At 36.8% G+C, this 12,370-nt stretch overlaps 2 pseudogenes; both read left to right on the forward strand.

The window, feature by feature from the left end:
- Positions 1–535: 535 nt before the first annotated feature.
- LOC110590642 lies at positions 536–935 on the forward strand (annotated as a pseudogene).
- A 9,407-nt stretch (positions 936–10,342) lies between these two features.
- On the forward strand, positions 10,343–10,902 carry LOC110590714 (annotated as a pseudogene).
- The last annotated feature ends 1,468 nt before the right edge of the window (positions 10,903–12,370 follow it).

The following is a 12,370-nucleotide window of genomic DNA, read 5'->3' on the forward strand; positions in this document are numbered from 1 at the left end:
TCTCTCTCTCATTCTGTCTGTCTCAAATAAATAAATAAAATCTTTTAAAAAAAAAAGAGATTCATGATTAAAATTAAAAACATAGGGAAAAGTTTAAAGTAGCAAATAATCTTTATTAGTATCTCTCCTTTTGTTTTCCAGTTTGAAAACATGGCATTAAAAATTAACATGTGTGTATGCTTGTGTGTGTAGTATAATGTATTATAAATATATGCATGTATTCTTTACCAAAGTGGAGTTTGACAATTGGCACGGAAGTCATAATATTCTCTTTTTTCAGGATAATAAAAAATACAATGTGTCTTTTAATATTCATTTTATGAATACTACTGAGGATTTCAAATGCTAAAATGCATCCTTCGGTGATTTGGGCTTTTATAGAAAGGTGGTAGGGACAGCTAACGATAATTCTTTTAGAAGGCATGGAAAATAAACAATAAAATAAAGCATTATTTTAAAATGCTTTATTTAATAAGAATGAATATAAAATAACTATAAACTAAGACTGCCTTAAAGGGTATTTTGATATTTGGCCCGTGACCCTCCAGCACAATGTTCTGCAGGTCCAGTTGGGGATGATGTGTTTCATTGGCAAGCCACAATTATGGGACCTAATGACAGCCCATATCAAGGAGGGTATTCTTTTTGACAATTCATTTTCCTACAGACTACCCTTTCAAACTACCTAAGGTTGCATTAAAACAAGAATTTATCATCCAAATATTAACAGTAATGGCAGCATTTGTCTTGATATTTTAAGATTACAGTGGTCTCCTGCTTAAACTATTTCTAAAGTTCTTTTATCCATTTGTTCACTGCTATGTGATCCAAACCCAGATGACCCCCTAGTGCCAGACATTGCACCGATCTATAAAACAGACAGAGATAAATACAACAGAATATCTCGGGAATGGACTCAAAAGTATGCCATGTGATGCTACCTTAAAGTCAGAATAACCTGCATTATAGCTGGAATAAACATTAAATTACTGTTAAAAAGAAAAAAAGGTCTCCACTCAATTTGCTCAAATTTTAGTGAAGCACTGCCAAACAGGCACTTACAGACTCTCAAATTCACTAAGATATGAACTAAAATTACTACCTATAAATTGGGAACAGCTTAATTTAATTTTAAAAGGTCTTATTTGCAAATTTTTAGGAAAGACAATAATATAACACTAAGCATCAAAATACACAATATATTATGGCCAAAAAAAAAAAAAAATCTGTTTTGCTAAGTCAAAATAAATGTCAAACACTACTTCCTAGTGTTTGGAGGGGTTTTTTTCCCCAAAAAAATTCTTTGAGAAATTATGTACCCTTATATTTTATAATCTGATATTTCTCTAAAGTGGTTTACATGCTGAACAGCTTTGAAGATAAGAACAAACCCTTTATTACTATTTCCCTTATGTTCCATTTTGCAAATATGTTTACTCTAGTCAGAGTGAATGCAGGGAAGAAGAAAAAATCTAAATCAACCTCTCAACTATATCTGAAAAGTTTCAAGTGCATCAGTTACAAAGGCCTGATAATTGGTAGGACTCACAAGTCTCCATAGGGTGTACTGACAAAAAGCTTTAGTAAAAGTAAAGAGTATGGCACATTACGAGAAAGAAGAACATACCATCATAGAAGGTTTGATGCTTCCAGGTGCGGTCCCATGTTTATTCTCAATTGCAGATGTTCATTTCATTAGATTATAAATCAACAAGACATGCAAGCCATCTTGCTTTCAGGGTTGCCCAGTCAAAAATTTACAGCAGTACTTTTTTTTTTTTAAAGATTTATTTATTTGAGAGAGAGAGAGCACCAGCAGGAGGAGCAGAGGGAAAGGGAGAGAATCTCAAGCAGACTGTGTGCTGAGCATGGAGCTCCACGGCAGGGCTCAATCTGACGACACGAGATCATGACCTGAGCTGAAATCCAGTGTCAGAAGCTCAACTAACTGCATCACCCATGCACCCCTACAACAGTATTTTTTATACCTTACTGGTTATGTAGCTAAAGCCAGGCTGTGCAGATTGAACCAAGTATAAACCTTCAATTCATCCCAAAACAGTGTGGGCAATTTAGCACTGAGCACGTATACTATATGGGAGTTTCAAACTGTAAATTGCACTTCATTAGTAACTAACACATCTCCATTCCTATCCAGTGTCAGTACCAGATTTCTAGGCATGCCTGGAGATTAGCACAGAGCACCCCAGCTGCAGCTGAAAGATGACCTTACCTTACACACAACTGGTAGTATCTTCACTTCATTGAAGAGAAAGCAGAGGCAGAACCAATGATCAGTTTTCTCAAGTTTATTGTTGAGAGAGCTAGAATTGGTAACCATCCAATGACACCTGGCCATGAATCTTCCGGTGGAACGCACAACCTCTTAGAACAAGAGTCTGATATTTACATTTGGCAAGAATTAAACAGCCTATACATTCAAGGTTCTTTTGGCTAGAATGACAGATCTTTGCAAAGAGTGAGGGATTTTGTGCTTTTTCCATTCTCTCTGGGAGCACTGAGTGATCACACAGTGATTTCAGACATGGACAAAGAAGCAAAAAGAAAGAAGCAAAAGGAGAGGAGAGTAAAAGAAATAAGGAGGGAGAGGTGGAGAGGGAGGGCGACAGGGAGAAGAGAAGAGGAAGAAGAATCTAACTCATGCAAAATTATAAATGCACAATAAAAGATCTTTGTCTTTTGGCAATCTCCCCAAATACATCCATGTCAAAATGAGAAACAATCTCATAAATTCCAGGAATGATTTACTAATGGTAGAAATATGAATTATCATAAAGACACAAGGACAGTTTTCACTGGGGCTCGAACAATGGTGGAAATCTTGATTCACAATAGCACCCAGCTCTGCCTGTGTGAAGCTTCCTAGTTTCCCAGGGTATAGTGTGCATATAGGTACCTACTAAATACATATTTCTTGTGTATGTGTGTCAGGGGAACGTTTACACATTTTAGAACTCATTAGCCTCATTGGATTCTTACTCTTTTCAAAGAGAAAAAAATCATAGGCAAAATCATGGTATCAAGGAAACAAAATATTTGTTAATTGTAAATGAATAATCTCTACAGCAACTATTTAAACATAGTAGAGAAGATCTTTTCCCAGCCCCTATCCATAGCTTCTCACTTCTTCATTTTTCATGATCTTATTGCAAATAAGGTCTTCATTTTTCATGACCTTATTGCAAATAAAACACCATGTGTTTCCAACATAAAGCCATTTGTCTCCTTTAAAAAAACAAAACCCTGGAGCCTTATGTGTTGTTGATATCAACTTCACAGACAAAGAAATGCACTTACTGTGGCAGGTTTTCTGGGTCAGAGTCCGTAGTATTCCTTGAGAAAAAACTGAAAAGAAAATATATTTTTACTCTAAGACTAGGAAACTTGTAACTCTAAATACAAAAAGTTGTCTTTAACTTTTCCACTTTTGTTTGTTAGTTCAATTAAAATGTCTTCTTTATCATTTTAAGACATATACATCATCACATGATGGTACTGCTGTGGTGCAGCCATAAACATTTGCTCTGGGAGGTGGCATGGCCCGACATGCTTCTCATCCTGTGATTTCAACACAAGTTGGAATAACTGGTATGAATTATCACTCTTAACTGAAAGCATCTCATTATAGAGCAGAAGTAGCTTGCTCAACACTCAGTATAGACATCTGCCTTAAATCCCTGTCTAAAAGATATATTGAGAGTGTGAGAAGAAGTCAGAAATCCGGCATTTCAAATAAGTATTTATTACAATGCTAGTCCACTTTCTCTGGGCTTTCGAAGTCCAGTTTACTACTCCTCGATGTTTTGAGTGCTTATCCTTTCTTTTCTTTCTGTTACTAGTTCTCACCACTGAGAAGGGTAAAGAACATAAAATTTATTTACCCTTCCTCTGGGTGTCGTAGATCTTCGGGAAAGAATCTCAATTTCTTTCAGCTAAGTCACAGTGGAGTGGCTATGAGAAATAAAGAATCCTGAAAATAAGATCTTCTCCATTGACACAGTGTCTGCTATATGCAGGGTTAAATTATCTTGGATCACTGTGGTAATTCACATTTTTTATTCCTGTTGGTAGTAAATCTTAATCGATGCTCTTATGTATTTGAGCCATCCATGGGTATATCTGCCTGATGTCAAGAGGCTGCAAAGTATTAGAAGCAAAGATATCAATAAAAGAGAACTTCCAAGAGTTCAACGGGATTTTGAATAAATATGAATCCCAACTCTCACACACTAAGACATCCTAAGGGGGTAAGGATATATAATCTGGTATTAAGTTTCTTATTTGTTTGTTCATTTACCCATTCAACAAATATTTATCTGGTGCTTACTATGTGGCAGGCGCTGTTATGGGTCCTGGGTATACAGTGTCATGGAGCTTATATTTTAGCGGTGGGAGACATTCAATAAAAAATACATACATAAATAAAAATTATGTTAATAATTGGAGAGAAAAATAAAAATAGAGAAATAGGAAGGATTGAGATAAAAAATTATTAGTTATAGAACAGGAAAGGCCCTTTTGAGGTTAAAGTTAATAAACTCTCTCATCAGAAGGGACCAAAATTTTTGTTTTTTGGGGAAAAGAGTACTCAGACAGAAGGAAACACAGGACAGCTTTGCTTGGCTTAAAGCTTAAGATTTCCTGGCATGGTTGCTCTGCCTGAGTCAGCAATAGTATAGCAACCAATAAAAGCTTGATAAAGTTGTTCATAGAATATTTGCAGTTTTCTCCATTTTAAATATGTAGAAGTATCTCAACATAACAAAATGAAATTTTAAAACAATTATTATTGTGAAACAATGGAAACTTTCAAAAAAAATAAACAGAACACAAACATCCATATACTCACCACTTATATTTAAATTTAATCTTAAATTTTTGCCACATTCTCCAAAATTCTTTCAAGGAAGCAAATCATCTCTAGGAGTGATGACAACACTGACTCCATCTTTGGCCTTCCATCTTGTTGATAGCCAAGCAATGACCTCCCTCCTTCGGGGCTACATGTTCTAGGCCCCCTGGAGGTTAATGTAAGCCCTGACCAGAATGCCGAAAAATCTTGTTCTGATTTTCCCTAAAGGGAAAGCAGAGCAGTCTCCACTGTAGCTAGCCAGTAGAAATCACTGGCATACAGATGGCCCCACTGTAGATAACTACCCTGTGACCTCACCACCATGTCCCTCTCCCTATAGAAGCTGGGGATTAAGGTCCAGACCTGGTGACGAATAGCTTCAGAGAATGGGGGTGGAGAATGGCTGTGTAAGGCCTGGACTGTCTGCCCCGCTTCCCCTCTGTCAGTAAGTTTTCCTGAATAAAACTCTGTGTAAACAGTATGTTGTGGCTCGTATTATAGATGGTTTCAAAGTGTCTCCTCAGTCTGGAGGATACTTTACTGATCCTCCTCCACCTTCTAAGAAGCATCAGAGAGACAATGAAGACATTTGTGTGCCTGTGTTATTAGGGTTTATTGTTGGAAGTTAACAAAATAGTATGAAGATCAAATTGTTGGCTGATGCTCGTACCGAGAATATGAATGTGTTCATTAGCACACAAAAGATCCAGCAGCGAGTAGAAACACCCCATCTAGCATCAGCGTGAAAATGAGTTCCCTCAGTGAAAAGGACAAAGTATCAGGGAGGGGACACTATAGAAAAGAGCTTCAGATTTCTAGAAATTCAACTTTCTACACAGGTAATCCACAAAGGCACAGATGTAACAAGGAGCAAAGGTTGCCCATACTCTCTGATGATAGGATGAGATGTAAACACACAGTGTAGATCCTTATCCAAAAAAAAATGGTGCTTGGGCAGTAACAGTACAGAAGGCCACAGAGATCCGCTGGGAGAAATGGCCAATGAGCACCTACGGGAGTATAAAGAAAGGGATTGTGTTGATCAGGAGTATATAAACTTCCAGTGAAGAGATCATGTAGAAATGAGGAATGACATACTTGGCCAGTAATATATGGAACCAGTGTTTGCTGCCTTAATCAACATGTAGTAGGCGAACAGAATGCGAAAGATGGCAATCCCATCACTATCTCAGAATACAGCTACAGATCAGGAGACATGCTCAGGTTTTACAGTTGTTATGGAAGCAGCAGAAGCCCAGCCCCTGCGTGCTTGAGCTACCTGGAATGTTAATACTTGATGATGATAGTGAAGGAAAAGATAGGACAGGGACATACTACATTCTGAATGCTGATAATAATGTGGATAAAATGAAGTACATGGTAAATTGCAGCAGAAATAGCCATTAAGCCTGGGTAAATTGTTCCAAACAGTACCAGTCCTAGCCATCAAACCAGTTACAGAAATTATAAAACCCCTCTTCAGCCAGGAACTGGGTAATCCAATAATTAACGTACAGATAAAATTTGTGGATGACATTTTAAAATCTCAGGACAGCCAAGAAACAGTTGAAGAAAGGTAACAGTAACCACTGACCAGATGAAAAGCTTCACAGGTGTGCTCAGCTTCTCATAGGATAGCTGCAAAACTCTCAACTAAGTCACCTTGACATCAAGGGTTGGCAACTCACATAAATAGTTGCACAACATTCCTCAAAAAATCTGCTCCTTTGGAACAGAAGTTTTGAAAATATATTACCGATTAATTTTTTTAATGGTAAAGTACACTTAATTGGGTAAAGTGAAATTAAATGATAAAAAAAAGGCTTACAATGATTAAAATGAGTAAGAAAACAGTGGGGAAAATTATGGATGGAATGAAATTCTTTCCACAGACTCTAGAGCCTTACATTAGTCTTCAAACATGCAGCACCGCTGACCCATAGAGGATAAGAAAATTGGATTGTTTAGCTTCCTTAGAGAACAACAGCCTAAAGAACCAACGTAATAACACTTGCCAACTCAAATTTGGCTCTGTACTTTTCTTACATAATGCTTTTAAAATCTTTTAAAACCTATTTTTTTTTAAATCTACGGTAGTGATGTTATTAAAAATTTAAATCTAATTGTCATAAGCTACTCTACCTAGCTAGGATTTTATATGTTCTTAATATATGATCAGAATGCATGATGAGACAATTCTTTTTTTAAAAAAATTGGAATTGCCTTTCATTTGCTGCTATCAGACTCTAATGGGGTTTCTCAACTTTAATGTGCACATGAATTACCTGGGGATCTTGTAAAAATGCAGATTCTGTTTCAACAGGATTGAAGCTAAACTGGGTCTGAGAGTCTGGATTTCCAACAATTTCCCAGGCAATGCCAATGCCAGTAATGCGAGGGTAACACCTTGAAAAGCAAGGCCTTGGACCTCACTGGTACCATCCCAACCCCAATCTTGTCCAGCTGAGAGCTTTCATATTAGTAAGTGAAGTCAGGCCTAGAGACAATGGCAGAAATAGATGAGAGATTATAATGGTTTTTAAAGAAACATTATCTCATCCCCTAAAGAAATTGAAGAATTTTTCCCAAACAGTGGTTCTCTTGCAGGCAACTTGTTAGAGCTGCAGAGATGTAAACAAGGTTATTCTTTATATGCCATAAGTTTGTCTTAAACACTTTGTAGTATTTTTTTAATTAACATGTAGCAAGATATAGGCCTCTGAAAGTTAAGAACCACAAAACAATAAAGAAAGTAAACCCTTTTGTTGAAAAGCTCCAATTCCCATATTAACATCTCATTCACAGCCTAATTGTAACCCAGTTAAGAAAATTAAGATAAGTAGAAACAGCTGGAACAGAAGGCACTTGGAGTGAAGTGTATCCTCCGCACTCATTATTTGATGGAGATCATTACCCAACTCTACACACAGTGCGTGATATTTAATATGATTGGGCTAATTTATATCTGAAAAGAATAAGAGCACCTATGTAAAGAAATGAATTGACCTATTAGCTCTGATTCTTTAAACACTCCATTATTTGATGTTTCAAGTGTAGCCATGTGCTAAGCCTCGGTAATATTGTTAGTCGGCTTTCTATGTGCCCCCACGGCTTTTCCTCTTTTACGTTTTGGTCATGGCATTGTATTCATCCTATGAGTGTTGCAACCAAAGAGGCAATGGTAACAACATTGAGACGTCCAGTGTTCAATTTTATGTGTGGTTAGTGTTAAAGGCAGAATGAAAGTTTGGTTTGAATTTTATACCGGTCATTACACGAATATCATCTTGCCATTCAAGGAACTCTCACACTGAGGAAAATCCCACGTTGTTACAGCATATTGTTTAAGAAGACAAGCTTAAGGGACATCACAAAGGGCCATTTTTGTTTTCTTTTCTTTTATCTATGTGAGCTGATGGATGTTAGCTAAACCTATTGCGGTAGTCATTTCACAATTCATGGAGATGAAACCATCATGCCGTACACTTTAAACTTATATAGTGAGATATGTCAATTATTTCTCAATAAAACTAGGGAGAAAAATGACCACAGGTTATACTGTTAAAAGTAGTGACTTAAACTCTCCAAGCCTTACTTTCCTCATGTGCAAATAATAGGTAGTAACCATGCATATCTCACAAGGCTGTTGAGAGGGTAAATGACATAATTCTCATGTAAAATCCTTGGATTGTTCCTGGCCTGTGCACCTACTCGGTAAATGCTAGCTATCTTTGTGTATTGGGACCCAGCACTTGGATTATTATGACTCATGACCTCTCTTCAAGATCAGCTACAAGTTAAATACATTGTAATTTATAGATTGTCCAGTGTGTATATACGTGGATATCTCACCATCCCAGTAGGCTCATCTGCAATTATGCTGTGGAGTTCATGAAAACAAGTAAAATAAATGACAGGAAAAAATAATACTTTTGATATGTACATCAGCAATATGAATATAAGCTAAAATATTAATGAAGACATAGTTTCAAATTATCTTGGTGTATTTCCATTTTAAATAAAAGCTCAAAGATACCGCGTTTTCTTGTCTGAGATCATGTTTCGTTGTTATCTATGGCTTCTGCATTTTGAGTGGATAGAGTAAGCAAACATAACAATGCAATATATTACATGATCTCTAAGGACTACAAACTCCAGTTCCCCTCTACACACACACACACACACACACACACACACACACACACTATACTATACCTTCAAATACGTATCTATGGGAAATAAGGCCATCTAAAAAGTGTCATGAGCAGTCTGATTCATTTGAACTTTGTCTATACAATACTAACAGGACTCTTCAATTTGATCAAGACTGTAAAACAACTCATCAATTTCATGAGATGTAGGGTTGCTTCATGGAATTAGCCCGTGGTTCACTGAGCTCACTGATCAATTCAGTCAGCTTATGCCATCTTGTAGTCCTGGAGTCGGAGCTGGCCTGGGTCAATAGCTTCAAGCACTGCTCTGGTTTATACTGGAATGATAATCTGTTTGTGGTATAGCCATATTAGGGCTGATGAGAGTTCTCAGATTCTATAAGAAAATGAGCTACTAGCTCTATTTTGTATTACCAGGAAAAAAGGAACAACAATGAAAAAAGATGTGCCCTCTGGTACATAGGTTAATGTGTTATATCCACAGGATAAATGGGCTAAAATTCCATTTCTGATATAGCAATCTCAGATCCAGAAGAATAAAAATAATATATTCATGACTGTGACTAGATTTGCATTAACATAGCTGAAGGTAAAATTTTACCCCTTGTGTTTATGCTTCTTGACAATCTGGTACTTAACTTTGGGGGAATTTCTATTTCCAATATCCTCAAGCAATATGCATATGTAGAAATGTTCAGCTACTTAAAAGTGACATGGAAGCAATTCTGCATATCTTTCCTGACTAATGGAAATACACACACACACAAAAGCAGTTTCTAACTAGCTAAGCTTGACAAGCTTAGATATATATTTCACAAGCCTGATTATTTATAGCCCATTTATTTCCATACTAACTATAGAACAACCAAATAGTCAATGAAATTTGACTGTTATTTTGAAGATTTGTAATCAAATTAGTTTGTACATTTTGTTTGAATTGTTTTTTTCCAATAAAGTTATTATTTTTTAAGAATCTAAAGAAAAATAATTGAACATGCATAGTATTAAGAAATAAATAATGGTTCTTAAAGAACAAGAATAATTTCAAATAACATTAATGAATTTAAAAATAACTGGTGCTTTTTAGAGGACCAGTATTCAGCAATTAAATACACAATAAGTATTGAGATAATATAGGATTATTAGGAAAAAATAAAAATACAAAGGCTCCATGAAATAGCTATCCATACTTCCAAACTTGTGAAGGCTTTCCTGGGCTCCCTGACTCTCCCCAGTGCTCCCTCTGCCCTGCCTCCCTAGCTCCCACCAGTGGTGTGTGGTCCTACCTCTAACTCAAATGCTCATCTGGGGAGCTGGAAACAAGTGTGGGGCCTGTGGGAGCACTGTGAACCTTGCAGAAGAGGTTCAGGGTTCTGGGAGAAGCTTCCACGGCTGTTGTGTTCTGTGCATGGATTGCAGGACTAATTTAGATAGCACAAAGGCAGTGATGCATGATGAAGAGATCTACTTGCAAATCTTGCTATGAAAAGGAGGATGGGCCGAAAGGCTATATGGACAGTGAGGAGAGGCTGGGTATCAAACCCAAGCATGTTCAACCTCACATGGCTACAAAAATCCCAAACACTTCTAAATTAGCTCAGGAATACAGAGATACTGAGAAATGTTCCACATGTGGGGATTCTGTATATGATGTTGAGAAGATAACTGGAGCTGGAAAACTCTAGCACAAAAACTGTTTCCTAGATGCCAAGTGTGGGAAGGATCCTGAATCAACAACTCTAAGAAAGAAGATGAAACCTTCTCCTTCTCCTTCTCTAAAGGATGCTATGCAAAGAACTTTGGGCCCAAGGGATTGGCTATGGCCACGGAGCAGGAGTCCTTGCTCATGCTCAGTAAAGGTGTAAACCCAGAACTGAGATCATATGCTGAGAATCTCTACATAATCTAATATGAAGCTACTGTAAAATTCTATGAGCACATAGGTCCTATTACCCTGTCCATGGATAGGCTGACTGACTAGCAGGAAGAGATCACTGTATATTTTTGCTTTATTCATCAGTATTTTCAAGAGCCATTTCTTTTACATTAAAAAAAATTTTATTATTATTTATTTATTTAACAGAGAGAGAGAGAGCACAAGTAGGAGGAGGGGCAAAGGGAGAGGGAGAAGCAGGCTCCACGCTGAGCAGGGAAACCAATGCAGAGATTCGATCCCAGGACCCTGGGATCATGACCTGAGCCAAAGGCAAATGCTTAGCTGACTGAGTCACCCAGGCTCCCTTCGTTTACATTTTAAATAAAAGTTCGGCTTGAAAATAAAAAACATCCTTATGTAATGTTTACTATTTAAATATAATATTTCAAAAACATTTATTTTTTAAATTTTTATTTTTTCCCAGCATCGAGATATAATTGACACACACCGTTGTGTAAGTTTAAAGTATACAACATGTTGATTTGATATAATTACATATTGCAAAATGATGATTAATATTAAAGAAATATGTTATAATATAACTTCTAGTCCATTAAAAGTTTCAACCTTATTTGCATTGTTTTGTATTAGGGCAAGATCCTAAGCTTCACTAAAACTCTTAGCATCTGTAAATTTTATCTGGCTTAATTTTCCTGTCCACCTTTTTAAATACATGCAGGCTATAAAAGACATCAAAAAAATCTACAGATTTTCTGAGAGGTCAAAAGCTGGATTTGAGGAGTCCTCATAGATTGTAATTGTCAGGGACTACAGAAAGGAGTAAGGACGGTAACATGGAGAAGATTTCCAGGAAGCATGTGCTTTCTAGGAAAACTAAAATTTGATTTTTTCCAATATATTCTTGATGTGTCCTTCATACCATATTCCAACTTCACCAATTCTGTTCATTGTCTTCAATATGTGGTTAAAAGCCCTATTTGAGATTTCTTGCTGATTTTATCAAACCCAAGTCCCTAACTTTGTGTTTTCTCCCTCGAACAATGAACTTTGAAATCTGTTTGTCCCTTTGCCTATGATACCCCTCTTTGTTTAGAACACTCTTCCCCTTCCATTCTTCAAATTAACTCCTATTCCTTCTTCTAGACTCAGTTTTGATCTCATTTCATCTAAGTCGGGATGGCTATGTTATATTGCAGTAATAAATAATCCCCAAATCTCATGGCTAAGAACATCTAATGTTTGTTTTTCATCCATGTTATACTTTTGATGTAGGCTGGCAGGAGGTTCTGTTAATTGCAGGCCCTTAAGGCTGGCAGAGGCCCTATCTCTTCCTTTCAGGATTGAGATATGGCAATTAATAGGGAAGGAAATGCAATACAGCACGCCCTGGCTCTCTAGGCTTTCACTCCAAAGACGACACGTTACTTC

The sequence above is a fragment of the Neomonachus schauinslandi genome, chromosome 9 (assembly GCF_002201575.2).
Source record: "Neomonachus schauinslandi chromosome 9, ASM220157v2, whole genome shotgun sequence".
NCBI classification, from domain to species: domain Eukaryota; kingdom Metazoa; phylum Chordata; class Mammalia; order Carnivora; family Phocidae; genus Neomonachus; species Neomonachus schauinslandi.